Source organism: Stenella coeruleoalba, assembly GCF_951394435.1.
Source record: "Stenella coeruleoalba genome assembly, chromosome: 1".
Classification (NCBI taxonomy): domain Eukaryota; kingdom Metazoa; phylum Chordata; class Mammalia; order Artiodactyla; family Delphinidae; genus Stenella; species Stenella coeruleoalba.
Genome location: NC_137169.1, coordinates 77,678,250 through 77,690,704, shown reverse-complemented (window position 1 = coordinate 77,690,704; position 12,455 = coordinate 77,678,250). Strand labels below are relative to the sequence as shown.

Below are 12,455 nucleotides of genomic sequence, written 5' to 3'. Positions count from 1 at the left end.
ATGTTCAAGCCGCCAACCCCAGTCCTCTTCCTGCGCTCCGTCCGAAACCGAAACCCGAGCCTCAGCTCGCAGCCCAGCCCGCCCCGGCGGGTGAGCAGACAAGCCTCTCGGGCTGGTGAGTGCCGGTCGGCACCGATCCTCTGTGCGGGAATCTCCCCGCTTTGCCTTCCGCACCCGTTGCTGTGCACTCCTCCGCGGCTTCGAAGCTCGCCCCTGCGCCTCCCGCAATCTCCGCCCGCGAAGGGGCTTCCTAGTGTGTGGAAACTTTTCCTCCTTCACAGCTCCCTCCCACTGGTACAGGTGCCGTCCCTATTCTTTTGTCTCTGTTTTTTCTTTTTTTCTTTTGCCCTACCCAGGTACATGGGGAGTTTCTTGCCTTTTGGGAGGTCTGAGGTCTTCTGCCAGCCTTCAGTAGGTGTTCTGTAGGAGTTGTTCCACGTGTAGATGTATTTCTGGTGTATCTGTGGGGAGGAAGGTGATCTCTGCGTCTTACTCTTCCGCCATCTTCCTAGGATGCACTCTTTTAGGAACCTTAAAAAATACTATATGGTATTATTAATTATAAACACTGTGGTGTACATTAGATCTCTAGAAGCTATTCATCTTACTGGAAGTTTATACTCTTTGATCAACATCTTCCCTTTTCTCTCACCCCCCAGCCCCTGGCATCCACGAATTTACTCTCTGTTTCTATTGGCCTCCCTATTGCTTGAGACACAACAATATTGAAATTAGGCAATTAATAACCATATAATAGCCTTTAAGTGTTCCAGTGAAAGAAAGTTGCATATCTCTAACTTTAAATCAAAAGCTAGAAATGATTAAGCTTAGTGAGGAAGGCATATGAAAAGCGAGATGAGCTGAAAACTAGGTCTCTTGTGTCAGACAGCCAAGTTGTGAATGCAAAGGAAAAGTTCTTCAAGGAAATTAAAAGTGCTACTCCAGTGAACACATGAATGATAATGAAACAAAACAGCCTTGTTGTTGATATGGAGAAAGTTTTAGTGATCTGGATAGGAGATCAAACCAGTTACAACATTCCTTTAAGCCAAAGCCTAATCCAGAGTGAGGCCCTAACTCTCTTCAATTCTTTGAAGGCTGGGAGAGGTGAGGAGGATGCAGAAGAAAAGTCTGAAGTCAGCAGAGGTTGGTTCATGAGGTTTAAATAAAGAAGTCATCTCCATAACATAAAAGTGCAAAGTGAAGCAGAAAGTGCTGATGTAGAAGCTACAGTGAGTTATCCAGAAGATCCAGCTAAGATCATTAATGAAGATAGCTACCCTAAACAACAGATTTTCAACTTCATCTAGTTTCTATTTCATCTAATAGCCTTCTACTGGAAGAAGATGCCATATAGGACTTTCATAGCTACAGAGGAGAAGTCAATGCCTGGCTTCAAGCTTTCAAAGGACAGGCTGACTCTCTTGTTAGGGACTAATGCAGGTGGTGACCTGAATTTGAAGCCAATGCTCATTTATTATTCTGAAAATCCTAGGGTCCTTAAGAATTATGCTAACTCTATTCTGCCTGTGCTCTATAAATGGGAACAGCAAAGCCTGGATGACAGCACATCTGATTACAATGTGGTTTACTGAGTGTTTTAACCCCACTGTTGAGACCTACTTCTTAGTAAAAAGATTCCTTTCAAAATATTACTGCTCATTGACAATGTACCTGGTCACTAAAGAGCTCCGATGAAGATGTGCAACGAGATTAAGGTTGTTTTCATGCCTGTTAACCCAGCGTCCGTTCTGCAGCACATGGACCAAGGAGTAATGTCAAGGGAACTAGAATTAGAAGTGGAGCCTGAAGATGTGACTGAATTACTGTAATCTTAAGACAAAACTACAACGGATGAGAAGTTGCTTCTTATAGTTGAGCATAGAAAGTGGTTTCTTGGGATGGAATCTGCTCCTGTTGAAGATGCTGTGACGATGGTTGAAATGACAGCAAAGGATTTAGAATATTACATAAACTAAGTTGATAAAACAGCAGCAGGTTTTGAGGGGATTAACTCCAGCTTTGAAAGAAGTTCTACAGTGGTTAAAATGCTATCAAACAGCACTGCACACTACAGAGAAATCATTCATGAAAGGAAGAGTCAATCAGTGAGGCAAACCTCATTCTAAGAAATTGTCACAGTCACCCCATCCTTCAGCAGCCACCACCCTGATCAAGTCAGCTGCCATCAGCATCAAGGCAGGACCCTCCACCAGCAAAAAGATTATGACTCACTGAAGGCTCAAATGACGGTTGGCAATTTTAGGAATAAAGTGTTTTTACTTAAGGTATCTACTTTTTTTTTTTAAGATATAATGCTGTTGTGCACTTAATGGACTACAGTACAGTGTAAACATAACTTTTTTATACACTGGGAAACCCAAAAATTCTCATGACATGCTTTGTTGCAGTGTTGCTTTATTGCAGTGGTCTGGAACCAAACTAGCAATATCTCCGAGGTATGCCTGTATGGGACTGGGTTATTGTCTCTGGGTCATAGTACTAAGTGTGTATGGCAAACTTAAATTAAAATGTCTTGAATATCTGCTAGAGAAACAGTGTACCACCTAGTGACAATTCCTAAAAGTGCAGGCGTATCCCATAGAAGGTTTTCTATCCCGTCCCAGAATGGAGTCAAGTGACCCTCCTCGCACAAAGATCCCTGAAAAGTAAATACTGTTTGAGTGGGCCATGAATTTAAAAAGTTTTATTGCAAAAGTCATACATGTTAGTTGTAGAAAATATAGAAGATCAAAATATGAAAAAAAGAAAAAAGTAAATCAGGTGTATATGTATATACACATACATACTATAAATGTTTTTTATATTATGAATTGTACTATAATTGACAATTACTATAAATGTTCTTTGATAACCATAAGTCACATAATAATAATTCATGTATATTTATTTATGTCAATGAATATAAATCTAGATTATATTTTAAAATTATTTCATAATATTTTATTATATGAGTATATCATTATAATTTAACCTTTCCCTATTGATGAACATTTAAGTTGTTTAAAATTTTTCAGGCAATAAACTTCTTTTGTATTCCTGACATTTATTTCTTCAAAATAATTTTTTAGAAAATGGAAATGCTTGTCTTAAGGATATAGACACTTAAATTTTAAAAATGTTTCTCAGAGAAATTTATACCAATTTATGCTCCCACCTGTGGTGGTTATGAATGCTTTTCTCCCTGTATCTTCACACGCTGAACTGTATACATAAAACACTGAATTTTATAGGTAAAATCAATGTGCCAATTTGAAGACAAAAATATTTCATTTTAATTTGCATTTCTTTGATTAACTACTAAGTTAAGAACCTTCTTTCTTTGTGCTTACTGCTGGCCATTTGTCTCCTTTTCTTTTACAACTTGCTTTCCTCCTTTTTGCTTATTTTTCCTATTGGGGTTTGCCTGCCTTTCTACTCGTTTGCAGTCAGATTGCTTTGCAAGTGTTTTTGTGTGTTTGTTATTTTTAAATTTTTATTTTGAACTAATTTTGTTTGGACTTACAAATTTATAAATATAGTACATAGAGTTCTTGTATACCCTTTACCCAACTTCCTCTAATGTGTTAATCTTATATAACCATAGCACAATCAACAAAACCACGAAATTAACATTAGCACAATATTACTAAACTAACTACTAACAGACCTTGTTTGAATTTTACCAGTGTTCCCACTAGTTTCCTTTCTGTGTTCCAGCGTGCAGCCCAGGATCCCCACATTGCATTTAGCCTTTACTTCTCCTTAATCTTGTCCAATTTGTGACTGTTGCACAATCTTTTTTTTGTCTTTTGTGACCATGACACTTTCAAAGAAAGCTGACCAGTTATTTTGTAGGATGCCCCTCAATTTGGGTTTGTCTCATGTTTTCTTATGACTGGAATGAGTTTACACACTTTGGGCAAAAATACCACAGAAGTGATGTTCTGCTCTTCTCAGTATATCATATCAAAGGGTTTATGATGTTGATACATTTTACTGCTGGTGAAGTGATCACTTGCTTAAGGGGGTGACTGATGGGTTTCTCTGTTGTAAAGTTTCTTTTTTTCCCTTTCTAGTTAGTATCTTTCTTGGGGGAGATCCTTTGGGGTTAGGCAAATCCAGTTTCTCCTCAAGTACTTAAATTCTTGCTTTAAATTGAATAAATTGAAACTGAAAATTGTACATGATAAGTTATAGATGGGGTTGTTATAAGACAGATATTTAGGATGACAATCACTGGGCCCATTCTCAAACAAAAGTCTTTGACTCTGCATTTTAAAAAAGTGGTGAATAAATATTTTATATAATGTTTCATACAAAACATTTAAACATTTATAGGTTTTAACGAAATAAAATATTTAAAGTATTTATTATCTTTTAGTGATTTCATACTTCCACTGATTTCTTCAATTAGCACCCTAACACTGGACCTGATTACATTTGATAAGAAGGCTCCTACTGTATAAGGAATTCTATGCTATATTGCTTGATTAAAATCTTAAATCTGTGGAAGACAATTTGAAGAAATAGTAAATGTTGAGAGAATTGTGGCTTTCTGTTTTTTTTTATAATAGATCAAATAAAATTTTATCAGTGTTGACACTGCAATATTTTCTTGTTGCATATCTCCTATCCCTGAACAGCCATATTAACTTCAGAGAGATAGTTGCCAAAAAAACTAGATTGTGTTTGAATTCTAAGTTTCCTCTTATTAGCCATATGACCTTGGGTAAATCAAGTTCCCTAAGTCTCAGATGCCTTACCTGTCTCACAGGACTCTTGTAATGATCAACTGATAGAACACTGGCAAAGGAGGTTTGTAAACTATAAAGCAATAAACACATGCAAGGGATTATTAATGCTATTATTATATTTTACTAGCTCTTAAGACCATTCTCAGAGGTATAAGTGTTGGTTACTGTAATGTCAATTTTGTTTCTAGGGGAGAAAAGATTATTATGAATTATAGGGCATGTGCTATAATATATTTTGTTTCCTTAATATACAGTATTGCATTTGATTCATTTCTATATTATTTTCCTGGTACAACTTCCTACCATAGTTTGACAAACAAGGAATGAGCTGCTTATCTATAAAGATTTATAGCAGAAGGATTCTATAGTCTTGGGAAGATGTCATTGGCAGCACAAATAGCAAGGTTAACATGGCTGTTTATGAAATAAATACAAACTTCAGTTAGTATTTCATCTTGAGAACCAGCTTAACACTCTTTAGATAACCTCTTATAATTGAAGTTCTTTTATAAGCTTGGCCTTTAGAGTGAGTTTTGTCAAATTCAAGGTCAGGTAGAAATTCTAATATTAATCGGTTCAAAATTGTGGCTATTGTCTTTTCATGAAATATACTGGCTGTTGCTTGCCTTTCTATCATCTTCCATTTTCTTCTTATATCTCATATGTGTAGTTTTTATTTTTTTAAATAATTTCATTAAGTTGAATTAGTCACAGTGGAAAAGAAGTTCTTGCCTTTTGGTTTAGTGAATGCCTTCTGACTTACTACACGCACCGTCAAAAGCAGTTCATTCTGATTTGGTAAATGCATTGAAAGCATCTGAAATTGTTGCATCCTTTTTCTTTCTTGCCTTTTCATCTCTGGAGCAATCAAATGAAATATCCTCTAGGTTTCCTAATCGAAGCAGTTTGCTCTGCCCTGGTGTTGAAAATGTATGTTTCAATAATTGTTCCTGTGTGACAGTAAGTTCCCCAGTCTTAAAAGTATGTTACATTAAAGTTTTAAAACAGAATGCCCTAAATGAATTTTTAGTATGTTTTCAAGTTGTGCACCTATTATTAAATCAGTATGTGTATATTAAACACATATATGTACAATATATTATACTTATTACTATATATTTGTTAGAACGAGAGAGAGATATTATTTATTAGTTGTTTTGGTAAGCAGGGCACAGATCATCCGCGGTAACTTCTATTCTTACATTTTTCTGTCCATGATCTTAATGCTAGTAGAGGCTCATAGAATTATGGTCTAGAACATTATTTTAAGATGTTTTACAGTCTATCATTAATAGAGTAAGAACAATAACTTGACATTGCTTGCTTACTAGTTTAGTTACTAATAATTCATTTGAAGGACATGGGCATTTAGAGTTAATACTTGATATAGGATTTTTACTTTGTGAAACGGTACTGCCTGATGTACTCCTCAATGTACAATGCTCTCATTGTCATAATTGCTTTCTGTTTTGTTCTCAAGAGAATTTGCATTCACTTTTGCAGTGATTTTTCTCTTTTCCCTTAAAATATAAACTTCTTTTATCAAAATATCATAGTGATCTCTCCTGTGATACTTTTTTATATTGCACAGTCACTAATGAGGAGAATCACACTTTGCCAAAATATATATAGAAGTACAAAATGCCACTTGGGCCCCCAAATAACTTGCTGAGAATGTGATGACAGGACGATGATTGAAATCATGTAGTGGTAGTTTCCAGACTTTCACAAACATGAGAAAGAGCTGGCATAAAGGTGTGGTGGCACTTTGAGAAGACAAGCACCTGTCATCTGTTGGTGGAGTGATGGACAGGCAGTGAGGAGCTGAAGTACCACCCAGGTATGCCAGGCCTCCCCTAGCGTCGCTTGATGCTGAAATGATATGAGTTCCTGAGTGTTAGTCAGGAGTTCTTTACTGAAATCTCTGCTAAGGAATCAACAGGATGGACTACCCTAGCTTGGATCCATTTCAGGGGATTAATTTCAAGAGAAAGCATTAGATGTTTCCTATATCTTTCTACTTGTACTCTCAGGTCATACTTATTCACAAATGATTGCATGGAAGCTTTTTTTAAAAGTGTAAATTATGCTTGGCTGTTTAAAAAATGTTTCAAAGATTCTTTAACTTTTGAACTTGATAAAATCTTGTCTTGTTATGCTGCATCACTGTTATTATTTGAATATATGATTCAGTACAAATGAATATTATTAAGGCTTTGATTTAAATATAGCATCTACTATGTATCAGGTACTGTGCTAAGTGCTGAGAATGCAGGGCTGGGTAAGACCTGGTTCTCGTATGATTCTTGTCCTTAAGAAATATAGTGTATATAAGGGGTGGGATGAAATTCTCTTCTGATGCAGAGAAGTAAATGTGAGGTAACATCTCTACATCTGTATAATTTCTTAGGCATTCAAACTACTAGAATATAGACAATGGACTCTTCTATTAAGCAATTAAAGCCTGTGCTTACAAAAATGTAACATGGTCAAAGTGGGTCTGTGGCAGTGATACTCTAAAACCCAACAACATGGGGACATTTCCTGTGTTTCAAAAGGAAATAATGACTCATACCATTTTGCTCATGGGACCAAAGACCAAAGAGTACTCTTTCACTAGTTTTATGAGGCCCCTAAACCTAAGTGTTCAGTATTTTGAAACATACTGTGAAGGGCTAAGAAAGAAGTACCAAGGGAGATATCCATCTCTTCCACCCATCTTGAAATTTTGTTATATCTTATTCTGTTGTCTGTGCTGTACATCCCTTTCCCCGCTCTTCCATCTTTCTAATCTCATTCATTCTTCGGATCTTGGCATGAATACCACAGCTTCAAGGAAGCCCAGGTACCCCAGATTATGTTAAGGTCTTCTGTTGTATGTGCAAAGAACACATTGTCTTTTCCTTCAGATTACTTATCAAATGTTATTCAAATGCTCATTTATGTTATATTTGTTTAATGTCTGCTTTCACCATCAGGCTCTAGCAGACTGGTAATATTGGCAACTGGAGTTTTAGGAATTTATAATTATTTCTCAGTAGAAAGATTTAAAGGTTGAATGAAATAGAAGGCAATGAGTTTTTCTTCCTTTTTTTAAAATTTTTATTTATTTATTTAATTATATTTATTTTTGGCTGTGTTGGGTCTTCGTTTCTGTGCGAGGGCTTTCTCTAGTTGCGGCGAGCGGGGGCCACTCTTCATCGCGGTGCGCGGGCCTCTCACTGTCGCGGCCTTTCTTGTTGCGGAGCACAGGCTCCAGACGCGCAGGCTCAGTAGCTGTGGCTCACGGGCCCAGTTGCTCCGCGGCGTGTGGGATCTTCCCAGACCAGGGCTCGAAACTGTGTCCCCTGCATTGGCAAGCAGATTCTCAACCACTGCGCCACCAGGGAAGCCCGATTTTGTCTTTTTATGAAAGAAAAAAGTATGAAAATATAACAATAATGTTGATTTCATAGAGTGGGAAAATATGTTTATAAAGTAACAAAACAGCTATTTAAATAAAGAGCTATGAAGATATAAAGTATAGATATTTATATGTTCTAGATGGCTTCTTAATTTTAACTTTAGTTTTTCAGAGGCAACTGGAAAGATTAAACTCCCTGGCAGTCCGGTGGTTAAGAATCCGTGCCTCCACTGCAGGGGACATGGGTTCGATCCTTGTTAGGGGAACTAAGATCCCGCATTCTGTGTGGTGTGGTCCCAAACAAACCCCAAAACACTCCTGAATTGTGGATTGACCATTAGTTCTGTTCTTTAAAACTCTCAGAAAAGCTTTTCTTGTGAAAGGGAGTATGTCAAGGACAGGTTGCCCACTCTAAGCACAGCTATTACAGGTAAGATTCCCTGGGAAGAAAATACTGAGAAGATCAGCATGCAGAAAGTTTACCGGGGAGCATTCTTGGGTCACCTCCTGTAGGGGAGTGAACAATGCAGGATGGGGCAGAGGGAAGAGCTGATGTCATCACAACAGAGATCTCAGCTGACCCATCAGGAGCTCTGGAGCTGAAAGGGCCCTGAGCCAAAGGGATTGAGCCTTTCTACCCTGTATTGACCAATCATTGGATACAAGTTACTCTGGGAAGGGAACATGGCACTGGAAGAGGTGGCTCTCCTTAGCTGACACTCTGGGCAGCTGGGAGAATGAGTGCTTCAGGACTGAAGAGGGTGATCTGGGCAGCACACTGAAATGTCTACCGAAGTCTCCTCCTTGTGCCACTGAAATCCATTTGCCTTGTAAAAGTTCTAGGGACTGCTCCTTTGGGGTTTTTGTGGGCCTCTTTTCCTTGGTTAAATCTTTCAAGAGAAAGGTGAATGGGATGAATCCCAGCCCCCACTGTTGCAGCTGGTCTCGAGGCTGGACAGAATCCAGCCCATGGTGGGCAGTTGTGACAGCATGGTTACTGCAGTCCTATGGTCGGGTACCCCAGGTTTACCAAGGCGCAGTAGCATGCCAAGAGCTGTGTGCTTTTGAAAGGTGTCTAATTTTCCGCTCCTGGCGGGGTGGTTTTGCTCCAGAATTCTGGGATTCTTCATTGTGATTTTCATATTAGAGTTTGCCATACACTCCACACTGTGTCTCTCCCTCCCACAGATACCTGAAAATCCATAAGGTCTGCTGTGTCCTCTGGCCCAAGTGACAAGACTACCTGTACCATGACCTGGACTTTCACAGCTCTGGATGTACCCAAAGCTGGCCATCTTTCGTGTTTCCTGGTATATGGGTCAGAATAATAGTCCAAGTGTGGAATATGCTTTTTCCAGGCCCTCAGAAAGACCTGCCAGACATTTTGCTTTCTTCTTTGAGGTGGGAGGTAGGAGATGCAATACTGTCTTCTTTATTTTGAGAGGCTGTCCTGGCATGCTCCCAGACCACTAGACCTCTAACATTTTACTGATGTTGCAGATCTCTTAATCTTTGTAGATTTATCACTGCTCACCAGAGTGTTATGTTTATTACTAAAGCTTCCAACATACTTGCTGCTTCTTGATGTTCTGGCCCTGTTTATTTATCATTGATATGGCAGACCAAATGTGATGTTCTTCAGGGTACTCAGATGACCCAACTCCCTTTGGACCACATTATGATACAGCGTGAGAGAGTTAGGATAGTCCTGGGGCAAGACTGTGGATATACACTGTTGTGAGAACTGTTTCTGACAGAAATGGAAAGAAATGCATAAGCCTGGTCAACGGCTGCATACCACGTGCCTGAGGCTGTGCTAATCTGCTCCAGCAAACATACATACCTGGCACAGTAGCTATAATTGAGGATTCTGCTTAGTTGAGTTTGTGGTAGTTTACCCTAATATTTTAGGATTTATCTGATTTTACAGAGACCTGACTGGCAAATTAAATGAAGAGATGATGGGGACCACCACCCCTAAGTCCTTTAGGTCTCTAAGGATGGCACCAACCTCTGCCAGTCCCCATAGGTTCTAATTTTTTTTTTGATTCACTATCTCAGTTGGCCAAGAGACCCATGTTGGAGTTGTACCAGCTACCAAGAAAGTCTTCCAATTAGAGGACCCACTGGTGGGTCCACAGGCTCAGTGGACCTTCTGTGAGAGGGACTATTTAAAATTACCTGGTCTCCACATACCTCTGCTCTAATAGGCAGTTGTGAATGATGCTTCAGGACCTTAAGTATGTCAACATGGACGCTGGATCCAATAATCTTCAAAATATTTGATATTACCCTGTCTCCAGTATATGTTTCCTCAAGTAAACTGCTTTAGGTCCCTTTCAGGAAGGACTGAAGAATCATTACCAGTCATGCTTGCATAGTGTTGCAGGAGCCTTCCTCCTGGGGACACAGTGTCTTTTTCAGTCAATCAGTTTGGGTCTGAAAACTGGCTCAGGTCCAGAAATCGGGCAAAGGATTTACATGCCTTCAGCTTCTCGATCATCTCTCTCTGATTTTTTTTGATTGTACAGATTGAGCAGTACCCTTCTTGGTTGCCCATATATCTTGCCCCTATGGACACCATGTCCTATTAATCACCTCTATAGCTCTCTGTGGGTCAGACCCTGCAGGCTGACATTCCAGTCTTGCTGCTGTGTCCACTTTACTTTTAATGGTTAACTTCCACCACCTGGCTTCTGTTATTTTGGGGTCCTATCATCCCATTTGTTATCAAGGGGTCTAGTTTCATAATGAAATCTCTTACTGTCAGCTCTGGTCAACAAAGGACAGCCACTACTGAGCTTCTCAGTGATGCTGAATGTCCCTTAGGCAGTGTATTTCTTCTTGCTTTGATTACAGAATATCCTCTGGGCCTCCTAGAAGGCTGTAACCAGCTGGTGGTTTTTCTGGCCTTACTTAGTGTTTGTGCTCTAGCATACTCATTTTTCTAAGCCTTTTAATCCCTCTTCTATGGTCTGCCAGGGCAATTGTGGCATATCTACTAGACTTAGTAGGGGTCATTGTTTTCTTTAAATGAAAGGTCATCCTAGTAGTGTGTTAACATGATTTTTCAAGATTCTTGCCTAGACGTGTAATCTTGAGATTGGTCTCTCAAATCAATATGTTCTTTATCCAACTTCTTGTACCACCTTCTTTGATCCGGTACACTCAGAATCTATCCTGCATGTACTTTCTTGCCTCCTGCTGGTACATGTTGTCTAGATCCTGCAGCTCCTTCCAGATGTAGTCTCTTTCCCTTAGCAGGCTGAACACAACTTCAACTAGGTTTTGTTGTGGCTTAATACTAGATTACAGCTGTGTAACCAGGGAGAGAGGTGGGGGAATATTCTGAGGGGATCCATGTTGATTTGCAAAGCAGAGGCCTCTGCAGCATCTTCAAGCACAGGGGAGGGGGAGAGCTAGATCTTAACAGGGAGGAGTGGGTCACTTCCTCAATTCCAGAGAGTTCAGGAGAACCTGGCAATTCATGTTTGAAGATTTGCCATTTCGTATTTCAAGGTCTCATTTCTTCCCAATCAGAGTCCTGGCCTTCGCAAAGCAGACCTGCTACAGCTAAGAATTCAGCCTTTTCTGGACCTCTGCTACTTGTATAGTAAAGTCCTCGTCATGGTCTTCAGCCTTTTCTGTCTTTTGGCTGCGGGAGATGAGTCTGTTCATATGCTGCAGAGAGCTTTAACTTTGATAGCTGGCTTTTAATTGCTGATTAATCACCCTCAGCCTTTTATTACCTCTTTTTTCCAAAAGCATTGATTGCCCCCCAGAAAGAGCCTCTGATTCTACTATCTTTATGTATGCAACTTCTCCCGTGTTTCTCCAGTGTATGAGCTAATACACCCACCATTGCATCCCCTTCCACTTGATTATCATTTCAGTTTCCCAGTGGTGAAAGTTTTAACAATGTCACGCTAACACATGTCATGGGCTACCTATGCTCCATCTACCACCCGTGAGGAGACCTTCAATGCCAGTGGGCCAATGGGTGATTTGGCTCCTTCATCCCACTTATAAGTCTTCTTTCTTGTACCATGGGATTAACATCCATGACAGAAGAAGCAGGGGTGGGCAGCCAGCCCGTGGGGGGAGCTGGGGATCATCTGGCACTGTTGACCTGATGGTAACTATGGAGTACAGACCAGCTATTAGATGCAGGCTGCCCCTGAGGAGGGAGCATGGCTTTGGTTGGGGTGACTCTCTTCAGCTAAGGGCAATATCTGGAGAGGCACTCAACTCTAAGCTATGGGTCGCCAACACTCTCAGTACATGGGTCTGTGAGG

At 39.7% G+C, this 12,455-nt stretch overlaps 1 long non-coding RNA gene across 1 annotated transcript in view; it reads left to right on the top strand.

Annotated features, from left to right (window-relative positions):
- The first annotated feature begins 9,410 nt into the window (after positions 1-9,410).
- The window catches only part of LOC307182999, a 45,414-nt gene continuing 42,369 nt past the window's right edge, over positions 9,411-12,455 (top strand). Inside the window, exon 1 of the long non-coding RNA XR_013827330.1 lies at positions 9,411-9,568. This is a non-coding gene — a long non-coding RNA (uncharacterized lncRNA). The remainder of the gene's footprint in view (positions 9,569-12,455) is intronic.